At 39.2% G+C, this 12,867-nt stretch overlaps 1 protein-coding gene across 1 annotated transcript in view; it reads right to left on the reverse strand.

The window, feature by feature from the left end:
* Positions 1-12,867, reverse strand: part of FAM20C (FAM20C golgi associated secretory pathway kinase) — a 585,432-nt gene that overhangs the window by 95,775 nt on the left and 476,790 nt on the right. The gene's annotated exons all lie outside the window — the stretch shown is intronic.

Consider the following 12,867-nt stretch of genomic DNA (forward strand, 5'->3'; position numbering starts at 1 on the left):
CATAGGCTCACCTCAGGCTTTGGGTCCACTGAGGGGAGCACAGCTACAGTTATCCCACTCCACAAGGGCAGATCCATCTTGGATCCTGGGAACTGCCGTCCCATCAGTCTGACGAGCCTGATCTGCAAGGGTATGGAACGCATTATCATTGAACTTATAAACAAAGACATTGGCAACCTTCAAACACTGGACCCCACCCAGTTTGGGTTCGTGAAGGGCTGATCTTGTCTCCAGAACCTGATTGACTTTTTTGAATCAGTCTCCAGAGCTGTGGACTAGGGTAAGGTGGTCCACACAGCCTATCTGGGCCTTGCCAAAGCCTTCAACACCATCCCCACTCTGGAATCACAGAAAAACTTACTAAGCTGGGCATAAATCCCTACATCACTCTATTGATTGCCAACTGGCTTACTGACAGAACCCAGACTGTAAAAGAAGCTGACTCCAAATCCAGCTCCAGACAAGTGACAAGTGGAGTACCTTAGGGTTCAGTCCTGGGACTGCTATTGATTGACATCTACTTCTCTGAAGTACAGGCCAACGCTAAGGGACTCTGGCTAACAGAGTTTGCAGATGACTACAAACTGGGAGTCATTATCAAATCCCCAAATGATGTGGATATTCTACAAAAGGGCCTTACCGAAACAGATGCTTGGTGCCAGAGCCATGGGCTCAAGCTTAATGCCAAGAAATGTATAGTTATTCCCTTTTGGAAAAAAACATGTACCCATGAATTACCACATAGGTGGCAGTACACTAAACACCGAAAGTGTAATGAGAGACTTGGGGATACAGGAGGACAGTGGTCTCACCTTCGATAACCACATCACCACAACAATCAGGAAATCCTTCTATGTGGCACACCTCATCACTAAGGGCTTTTCATCCAGAAAAAAGGAGGTCATTGTCCCACTGTACTCATCCCTCATTACTCATTATAGAGTACAATGCCCCATTTGGCATGTACCTCACAAGGCATCTGCAACAGCTGGAAAGGCCGCAGAAATACCTCACTTAAAGAATCACAGGCCTAAAGCAAATGCTCTATGACCATCTAAAAAAACTTCAGCTATACTCTGTGGCATATCGTCTACTCAGAGGTGAACTCTGCTTAACATACATGGCCATGTCATACCCTGAGCTGTTGGACATGCTCCACTTAAAGAAATCCCAATCCCTCAGAGCCACACGCTCCAGGGATCTAAATCTTGTCATCACAATGAATACAACATGCTGGAGGGATAGGTTCCTGACCCAGAGACTCCCCATACTTTGGGATAGACTGCCCATACATGTCAAGCAGAGTGCCTCCTTGGCCCTCTTCAAAAGGAAACTTGATGATTGGATGGGAGATAGGAAATTCACCTCAGGGATCACGTCAGTCACCCTGGTAGACAGGGGTCGAGGGGAGTAAATACTGTGGGAAGAAATATCCAGGAAATTGTTATGGCTAGGCTTGTATAGGCCCTAGGGCTGATAGCCTAGTACCAACCTATGAACCTATGAACCTATGATACCACTATGATGGGTGAAAGTAAAGAAAAGTAAAAGTGCAAAAGCTGGTTCAAACAAAACATCAAAAAAGTAAGAATTATGATATCTGGTTTGATTGATTCTTTGCAAATAAATGGGAGAGAACTGGAGGTATTGACAGATTTAATTTTTCTTGTCTTAAAGATCTCTCTGGATGCTGATTGTAGCAGTAAATCTAAAAGATAATGCTCCTTGCAAGAGATGTTACAGCAATTCTGGCTTTGATTTTAAAGAGCAACAACATCATATTGTCAACAAAAGGCCTTAAAAACAAAACTATGGTTTTCCCAGAATTAACACAGAGCTGTGAGAGTTGGTCTATAAGTAAGGCCACATGCTGGAAAATTAATGCATTTGAATTGTGGTGTTGTAGAACATTTTTAAGAATTCTGAGGACTGAAAAAAAGATTAGTCCATCAGCAATTATGGAAATAAAGCTATGCTGCTCACTGGAAAATCTGATTATGTAAAATTGAAGCTCAAATTCTTTGGTCATGTAATGTGAATGTAGGATTCACTAGAGAAGACACTGATTACAGGGAAAGATTGAAGGCAAAATAAGAAAGGGTAGTAGAGGCCAAGATAGACAGACAGCAGTACTGAAATAATGAACATGAATTTGCAAGATTTTTATGAAACAATTGCTGATGGACAGATCTGGTGTGCCATGAGTTCAGAAAAGGTCAGACTTCACTAAATGATCAAACAACAACCTAGAAATCTCATCCTTATATTCCCAGAATATTAAGAAGATTAAGGAGTCATTACATTAGCGAGTAAACAACTAATCAGTAAAGGCTCAGCCAGGTAGAATTTAAGGACATGCAGAAAAATATATACTAGAGTACTAGTACTGTTATCGCTTGTGAACATATACTGAAATCATACTTCTCAACTGTCCAGAATTTCCAAGAATGTCTAGATTTTTCATTCATGCTTTTGGTCTATTCCTCATGTAATTTGTGGTTTTCCTGCAAATCATCGAGGATTGAAGTCAGTAAGTAAATGATATATTTGTGTTTCATAATTCCTGTCCTTCAGAAAATGCACGCTAATGCAAAAACCTAGTATTCTACAAACTTTCTAACAGCAATATTTAAAATTTGTCATTGACTTTGGTTCTTTACCCCAGTTTATTTTTAATTTTTACCAGATTTCTTACGCTTAGAGGTTGAGAAGTACATCTACTCCTGCAATCTCAAATAATGACACTGAAAAGCCAGTGCAACCAGTTTATTCCAAGTTCAAACAGTAAATCAGCATATGGCATAACTTGTTGAAAAAGCGGTAATATTTGCAACATACTTTCCTGAACACAAAACATCTGTGATTAGGTAAGACACATGAAGGGTAGTGTTGAGCTACTCATTCTGATTAGAATGACACCATTCAGCATCCTCTCGCTGTAGTAACCCATGCCAGTCTCAGTAGTGTGCCACTGCCCACTCCATTTATCATAATCCAATGGGGGACTAGAGGGGTCTCCCATACAAACCCCACTAAAGTCCACCAGTCTGCTACCACAGGCTGTTCCCCCCCTTTCTTCCTAGGACCCTAAGCTTCTAACCTATCCGTCATATCCTGAAGAAATAATGAGATATTAACATTAAATAAATCAGTCCCTATATTGCTCAAGTGAACTCCATTTGACCAATATCAAAAAGAGTCCCTATCTGAAAATTAAAATGTGACAAAGTCCTCAAAACAAGCAGCCAAGCTGTCCATGAAACTAGATTCAAAAAATGCCGGGCTACATCAATCCCTCTGAAACTCTTAACATGCTGCCACACCAACCTTGGGATGATCTCAGAACAAACAAACAGAATACCAGGAAAATGTTGCTTCAGCAACATCAAATCACAGATGATTAGTGCCAATAATTTCATTATAAGGACCACCTCCAAATCATTCACTCCTGTGTGAACAACAACTAATCCTAACATTGGTGCCAATCAGTTACCCAGTCATCACCTTCTGAACCAAGTGCTGACATATCATACCTCTAAAACACTTCCAAATCACTTCCCATGTCATTGGGTCAAGGCCTAACTTGCTGCCATGAAGATTGATCATTTCATTACCCAGTAAACAAAAAAGTATCTGATAATAGGAATTCTGCTGTACCCTGTAAGGCAATCAAAACAGATAGTAAACATAATGATCAGAGAAATTAAGCAACTTAGTACCCTATAAAACAGGAAAATACATATTAACGCAATGACCAAAAATGTAACCAACCTATCTAACATATGCTAAAAATGCATATGATGTCCAATGCCCTACTCTGTTAATTACTTCAGTTGAAGATCCTTTCAATGCCACATCAAAAGCCCCCCCAATCTGAAAAGACTGATTAGAAAAATGATCTGCTTTCAAACACTGGCACACCCATGATTTACAAACCATATGAATAAACTGCCCCACTGTAACCAGCACTGTTCTGGAAAATGCCCCCCCCTTTCATGACCTCACAAATCAGACCATAACCCTACACAATTCACTGGACATAACTTTTCTTGCCTCACATGCAACACTGCCTGAGGTCCCTGGTCCCTCACAACCAAACTATAACTTCTGACCGAGTAATGTAAACATCATTCCAGGACAAGCTCAGCAGTTCAATAATCGTAAGTGCCCCTACATATAAAAATACAGCTAAAAGTGACTACAAAAGACGCTCTCTCCATATACACACTACCCACCTAAAACTTGCCAAAACCACCCTTAATTACAACTCACCTAGTGTTATTTTTTTATTATACCCACAGCCTTCATTTTCTCCCAACCTTTCAAATGTTGCAAAATTAACCAAGACTTGGTCACATTCTGCAAACCTAAGAGCTTTACCGTTGCACCAAGAGCTGCCATTTGCACTCCTATAGTGTGAACTGCTTCTCCTAAACACCACTTATACACCAGGTTTTGACAAACCAATTGAACAGATAACCTCTTGCAGTGCAATGGAAGCTGGTATCTAAAATTCATAACAGTTGAAATAGCTGCATGATAAGCCTTTCTTGTAGTTCTAGACCATGACTGGAAAAGCAGTCAACCCACTACAGGCTGCCAATCTGCTACACGTTCAGAAATGACACCACCGAGGACGCCGTCTTGGGAGCCATCTGATGAAAACTGTCAAACTGGAAATGAGACAAATTATCAGACAGAAAATTTAATTTACCTGGTACATGTTCAGCAAAAAGAGGAATGATTATTATTCAATGAAAACAAAACTAACTTCTGCAACAAGAATTGAAGCAAAACAGATCTAGTCGATTTCCTAGCCAGCACCTGCACAACTGCCACATTATCCAAATGAAAGACTGTTTTCCTGTTGATTAGATGATACTGCCACATCACCAAAGCTGCCCAAATGGGCATCATCTCTAAGAAGACTATATCCTTCTTCCATTTCTGTGGTTAATCACAAGGCCATTCTGCAGAAAAATATTGATCTTGAAAGACTACCACCATACGTACACTTCCAGATGTGTTAGTCCGTAAATGTAACCTAATCTTCTTGCCAAAAGGAGATACCACTAAAACATTCAAGAAATCATAACCATAAAGCAGCACATTACTTAACCATGCTAGATACCTTAACCCAATGATGTTTATGCCAGACTCCCCCTTGAACAAGTTGGCCAGAGATCTGGTAAAAGCTCTGCCTGCATCAATAGCTCTACAGGAGAAATTTAACAAAACCCATAACCTTTTCCACTCTTACTTTACTCTTTCCCACAAAAGCAAGAAGGTGCTCCTTCGGCTATTCAGTTTTTTCCAGATGTTAACAAAATAAATCTCTTGACAGCCTCAACCTTCAAGCCCAAAATATCAAATTTTTTAAAAGGCCTTCCACCTTACCTTGAGCTAATGGCTCTCCTAACTTGGAACACAAATGCAGAAATATTTGTTTTGCTGTGTTTGCTTCCTTCTGACTTTCACCAATCAACAGAAAATCATTAAGATAATGAACAGCTTGCTGCATTGGGACACATTGCTATCACAGTCATTTCACAGTTGTGCTGACCTTTTCACAAGTCACACAAGATACTACAAACCCCACTGGCAATGCAGTGGAAAATTAGAACCTACCTCACAAGCACATGTCTAACCATGGCCAGTCTTCTTGCTTAATGGGTAGCAAACCGAAGACCTCCTTGATGTCCAGCTTAATTAGCCAAGGGTCTGTAAATATTCTAATGATGTAAATTGCATCATCCAGAAATGCATACTATACCTCAGCATCTTCTTTATTAATATGATCACTGACTGATCTCCCTCCTGGGAATGACAAATGATGAATTAACTAAAATTCACCCTCTGTCTTTTTGAGGACCAACCCTAATGAAGAAACATGAAACTGATCAAACGGGGGGGGGGTGGCAAATGGACCTATGACCCTTACTGCTGATATTTCCTTCCCAAATAAAGCTGCTGCCATCTCCACTCTGGCACTTACTGGTTTCAAATTCCTTGGCACCACTGAGTTACTTGTAACTTGAGACTTCAAACAAAACCTACTGCAAAACCTGTTGTCGATCTTTCTGCTGCTTTAGTATTCTGCCAACAGAGATGCCAATATATATGTGGCTTAGTGGGGGAATGGGTGGGCTGCCTGTCCATTTGGCTGTAAAAAAATGATTGACCCCTGAAGAAGTGAACATTTCCCCTACCCCACTTCATCGAAGCACTTATTCCACCTCCCTTGCCAAACAATGCTGCATGGCAGTACCTATATTGTCCACATTCCAACATGCCATTGTTGGATGAACATCCCCACAGATTGAGCAGGAATGCATAAACCAACAACTTGGCCATGAATATTTTCCACATTAAAGAAAATGCCATCTTTAACCTCATTGTCTCCTTCCTCATAACAGACTGCCGGGCCTATCTACTATAGTGCTGAGCCAAGTATCTATGTCTCTTTTCTCATCTCAGTGACATCCACCAATTTAAGTGTCCTGAAGCACTGGTTATACTGCGTCCAGGCACTACTCCCTTTAAGCCGCCTAGCCTTTCAAATTGTAATAAAATACTCTAATATTGGCAGAGCTTGTGTATAACCCTTCTCCAATATCACTGCCATAAAATAAACAAAACCCAGCACCCAGTGGTCCCTAGTTCCAGGTCTGTATCTGCCTAACCTCTTCTTCTTAACTGCTGCTAGAGCAGTGGTCAAATCTGTACCCATGGGGATTACTCCTCAACCAAGATCTGTGTGCTATTGGCATCCAGCAGCCCAATGTCTCATTGACAAATCTTCTCCTTAACTGACAAAAGTATATGAGGCATTATAACCAAATCTGATTCTCTGGGGAATGGCACTTGAACTCTTGTGAAATCAAGCACCTCTTGTGTCTGAGAAGGATCTGAGTACAAGAGTCCTGATGACATTCTTAACTGGTGCATAGGTAGGCCTACATCATCACCTGTGTAATTCTCTAACATCAGCCTGTCTCCCATGCACATCCCTTCAGTAAGCCCTGTTAGATGTTGCAATCTAGCCCAATCTCTCTGACTCAATTCCTGTAAAAACAAAAAACCCTAACCTGATATCCTGTTCAATATCAACCTCCTCCAAACCCGATAAAACAGTAGCTGCATGATTACATGAAGCCTTCCCAGATAATTAGCCCTGTGGTAGACTCAGCAGGCTCCCATGTATGGACTCTCCATGAAACAAATAAGTGCTTGTCATACTTCTGTGCCAAAGATCTCACACTCCTGACACTGGGCAACCTCTGACCTCCTGGTTGACAGTCAGCATTCCTCTTCTTTCCACTTAAGTAGCCTTAGTCTGCTTCAGCTGGAGGCCCTTCTCCATGACTTGGCTTTGGATGGTGGGCTGCTACTGCACATCACTATGCAACAGCATATTATGCACCTCTAACAGCTTCCCAAAAATCAGCGTGAATCAGATATCATGAAACAAACCTGCCATACCACAGGCAGGCAGGGACATCATTCAAAGCCAAAATCTGAAGAAGTTTGAGAAACATCACTAATAAAAGCGAGATAATCCCTGCTTACAACACAAAATCAGCTTACTGTTTTACAAGTGCAGCCAAAGGTGAAAAGCACCCCACCCCCATATCACTCTGCTGAAGTAACACCATAACGCTAACCTAAACATGTCTTCAGAACCACCAAACATTTTATATATCATCAGTGAAAGGATGCATACCATACAACCTGTTACCATAAAAAAGTGGACCAAAAGTTAGTAAATGTGAATAAAGGAAATAATAGGGGGGACAAAGGCCTCAACTGAGACAGAAAATAACTATAGATACCATAAACATGACTGCAGGCAAAATTATGTGTTTGTGTTAGCATGCATTTCTAGCAGTACATCACATCTGTAATAAAAATATAAACCATCACCCAGTGACTTGGATCGTTTGCATGCTATTTTGCTAAGAAGCAGACTATAACACCAAAAATAGACACTTGCCAAGTGCTCAACTTCAAGAATCATGCCAAAGAACAGAAAAAGCCTGTGCTCCAAAAACTCAGCACATAAAATAAACCCTGTAAGAAAGAGTGCTGAAAGCCATGCCTCACACTTGTACCTTGTCATAAGGAATGTTCCAGATTTTAAGTGTAAAAAAATCAATTTTCCTCATGTTCCACATTGAAAGGGCCTGTCACAAATTCAGTGTTAAGTATTTCAAACTAATATCCATGGTAACCACAAAAAAAAAAAAAAGGCGTTGAAATAATTAAAACTGTAAAAACCTCCATGCACACAACTAGAACAGTGCAGACACAATTTATTTCTTTATAAAACAAACATTAAAAATTAAAATCTATACAGTCTAGCTACCACGACAAGTGCTTTCACCTTACTAGGCATCATCAGAGTCGTAGAACATAGTCACTTACACCACTTATATAACCAACCCATTTACGTAATTTCTTGTAATTAAATACATATAAAAGTCTGATGATAGCAACTTATAATAAAAACTTTATACCCTTCCAACTATTTATATTTGTACATTTATAAAAAAGCTTTATCACATGGATGCCTAGAAATAACAATAAACAAAACTATATGTTGATTTATATCATATCAACAGCCTTTTAATCTGAGCCAGCATCTTTAATATTCTTTCATTCGCTGTTTCAATATAGATGAAATAGAAATATTCCATGGTAATTAATACTGAATCATCCCATTCAGTAAAAACATTTTATAAATATGAAATAACACTTTGTAATCATCCTATGAGCTATCAAGAAAGCATTTAGTATGTGTCCCACATCTTTCCCATTTGCTTCACATTTTGAGAGGCAGCGTTCTACATCTTGGGCCTAGATAGTTGACAACTATTCTGAAAGCCATCATAAACTGGAAAAAGCAGAGAAGCGGGCACAAAAACAAACCACTTAAGAACTGACCTGCAAGAACTACAAGCCCAGCAAATGCCTGCACCAGCAACAAATTTTCTATTACAATCATCTTAATATATAAACAGCACAACACTCTCCATGCATAGCAAGCTCTAAACCTTTTAGCATAAGCATCTAAACGAAAAATGCAAAACAGCAAGGGGGTTGGGCAAAATAGAGATACATTTGAACAATTTTCTTATAGCTCAGCAAGTTCATAAAATAGCAGGTTTTAGTCAGCATTTGCTTTCAGAAGTGTATGAAGTCTTGCCTCAAAAGTATGCCACTGAAATCGATCCTCAATGATTTGCCAGCAACCATGTTTACTATGATCAGATCACTACCTGAAGCAAAAAACAGGACATTTTGCAAAACTCTGTCCAGTGAAGAGGTAAGACAGACAATGTCTGGTAGCTACAAACTGTCAGCAAACATGGAAAGCCTGCCAAAAGCACAAATTACTCAGCATCATAGCACTCACAAACCAATTAACCTATACCTGAAAGAGGTAGACAGCAAGCCGAGGAGTTGAAACAAGCCTAAAACAGCCACCCACAGGTCAACCGGCTCCCAAACCAGTACAAGATGAGTGCCACATTGGGAAAACCCACATTAGAAAACCACTCCAGCCAACTCAAACACATAGTGAGCCATGGCCGAACACTAATGGACTTGACAACAGCAAGAAAGCAGCATTTTCTTGGCTTCAGGGAAAAGAAAATGGAGGCTGCAGAACTCTGGCCCAAAGACCCCCCCCCCCAACAGCTAGGCTACCAAACCCATACCAAGACAAATTAATAAACTATCTACTCTGCTCTCAGCAGGTCAGCTTACTTACCTAGCATGTTGGCTGCAGCCTCTCAAACTTGTATCCTTCTAATCACTAAGGTGTAGGCTAAGCAAAACCGTATGAAATATCTTGCTAATCTATTCCAAAATTACCTCTACTCTTTCCTTTCCACCTTATACAATCCCCCATCCCTTCTTCAATTCTCTACCTCAATTCCTTCCAAGATACTGCCCACTGAGTTACATTATCCCCATCCTAGCCTCCCAAAGTAAAACACTGTGCAGCAGAAGTTCTGTACAAAAGACAATCAGCTGTGTTTTACCTGCTATATGTACTACCAATTACAAAAAAAAAACTTACCAGCTTTGCAAGTCAGTAAAGCACTTAGAGAATGATGTTACATAGATAACAAGTAAATATAATTGCAGGAAAAGTTCAGGGACAGATTTAAATATTGCTGTAATTTAAATAAGTTACTTACAGACTGATGTCTATAAACTTTTGTGGATAGATGAGCCAAGATGTTCAAGGATGGTTCAGAGTGAAGAAACATCTCTTCCATGAGACTCAGCTATAACATTGTTTAAGAGGTGTGTTACCACTGTTATGCACCTTTGGAATGCTGTTATAGTTGGGTCTTGCACTGCAGAAGAACTTTACAGTTTTTTTTCTGATTTTAGAGCGTAATCACTGCTCTACATGCACTACATATATTGTATACACAGATATAAGCACACACATATATTATACATGTATATATATATATATATATATATATATATATATATATATATATATATATATATATATATATATATATATATATATATATATACATACATACAGAGAGAGTGAGCTATAGATAGAGAGAGAGAGAGAGAGAGAGAGAGAGATGTTTGCCATCTGCATGACAGGAATTAATCAGCGTGTACCTCATCTGGTCACTGCTAAATGCTTCTTTGTTTATTCAACTGTAGGAGATTCAGATACTTAGATTCCATTGTTAAATATGCTTTATCTGAGTTTGTTTGACCTTAGAGGCAAAATATTTAGAGATCATGGGTAAGAGAGCTAAGTCCCCAGTTTGGGATGTGTAGGGGGAAAGGCTTTTTTATTAAATTGCTGCTGACCCCGAGCAGAATGTGAATCAAGGTATCGTCAGTCAATTAATAGGATTCGAGAAACGGGTACTCAAATGCAAACTTACAATCTCAGGGTTGTTGACTTAGCACATAAATTCACATAATATTTTGCTTGGAAATATAACTGTTAGAAGACACAAATGATCATGTAAAGCAGGTGGCAAGATACAGCAAGAATAGCTGGGATTCAGGATGAAGTTTAATCTTTTAATGCCATTCAGCAGCCTTGCCTCTTTTGCAGTGATTGCTGCAAGGCTAGATCTGTAAACAAAAGACTAGTTTGCTTCCATGTGCAGTGGTGGAGAGCAGAAGCTGGAGTGTGCTTCTGTTTGGGTTTTAAAGGTAAAGGCACTTATGTCTCATTTAACAGACCATGCAACAGTCCCATATTGTTCAAAAAGAAGACCACAAAATCGGCTGCTATCAATAAGTTCTTTGTGTAAAGGATGGAGCAGCACCGTCATCAGGCTCTAAACATTCCCTACTACTGACCCCAAAATGCTGTTAACCGCTAATAGGTCCCAGTGTACTACCTTCGTCTGGCTGACTGGATGATCATTCATACACGTTAGTGTAGAGAAACTCATCCTTTCACTTATATTTCATGTGAAAGAAAAAAAAAACTTTTAAGTTTGCCTGCATGCGTGCGAATATTACTGCATACCACTGAGTAGTTTAACAAATGGTCACACTGACATGAGCTTTGTTAGTTTTTTCTTTTCTGTGCCCAGATAATCAGTAAATTATATGGCTGTGGTTGTTGTAGCAAACTACTCATAACTACAAGACAACAAGACATAAAGTAATGCTGCATGTAATCAAAATATGTATCAGATATGCATAGGATGCTTTGTGTGGTGTTGGGGAGTCTGCATATTTTTACATATGTAAACGGTGTTGAAAAATTTCAATCTGCCCTGAAAGCCATTATTATGTCTTTGAATTGTTCCATGAAAGTTGCTTTAATAGCTTGAAATAATTAATATGTCACTGCATAAAGAAAGAAAAATTAAAAATGTCCCCACAGTGACATTGTCTTCCCTTCTCAAAATACATGGTTGGATATAATAATTTTCCCGCAAGGTTAATGAAAGATGTCTTGCTTCCAACCACCAAAGGGGACAGAGGCAGCTGTTAATTTTGATCATGTGTGTGCACAAGGTAATATATATACATGCATAATACAGAAGAAGCATTTTAATGAACTAGTATAAGCAGAAAGAGCTGGTAATGTATCCTGGAGTCAAAATCATTTTTTTCTCTCTGAATGCATTACTATAAAGGTTCTGATTTAAGGCTCATAGGTTAGTACTAAGCTAAATGCCCTTGTGAGCCTAGCCAATTATCCCTTGTGCGACTCACACCCTGCACCTTGTGTTTGTAATGCAAACACCTTAACCATTAGGCCACCCTCCCAACAAAATAAAACAAATTTTATTTACTAAGTTTTTATGTCACAATCTGTGAAACTGGAATTTGAAAGACAATTTACTTGCTATTTTGTCTGCACTCCATTGCAACCTCCGCATCCTTTGCTTCTGTATAAATTGCTTAAATAGTTACTCTACACTAAAAAGGTAGAAGCAAAAACATGCAGAAAAATTACCACCTTTGTGGGTGTGTAATTCAGGTGTTCACAATTTACATTTTTGTAACTTCAAATGCTCCTCAGCTTTGCATACAGCAGAATAAAACAGTATTTTCAAAACAGAGTTGGTTTTATTAGCTTTTTAACTTCTTGCATTTCTTTTTAATTGGGTTCCCTTCAGGGATACACTTATTTCCTAATGATGTCCAGCAAATCTGTAGAGACAAAAATGATGGATTGTACTTTGCCAAGTCATTTTACTGGGCTTGGCCAACTGTGATTCTTTTCTTGTGTAGCTATTTTATTCTCCTTCTGAGCTATTATCTAGAGAATCATAATTAGCTAAGCCCAGAAAAATGACCCGTGTCCAACAGTAGTGTTTAAAACTTCCTCAAAGTTATGTGTGCTGAGAG

This window comes from Protopterus annectens, chromosome 12.part0 (genome assembly GCF_019279795.1).
Source record: "Protopterus annectens isolate FY-2018-M chromosome 12.part0, PAN1.0, whole genome shotgun sequence".
In the NCBI taxonomy this organism is placed as follows: Eukaryota; Metazoa; Chordata; order Ceratodontiformes; family Protopteridae; genus Protopterus; species Protopterus annectens.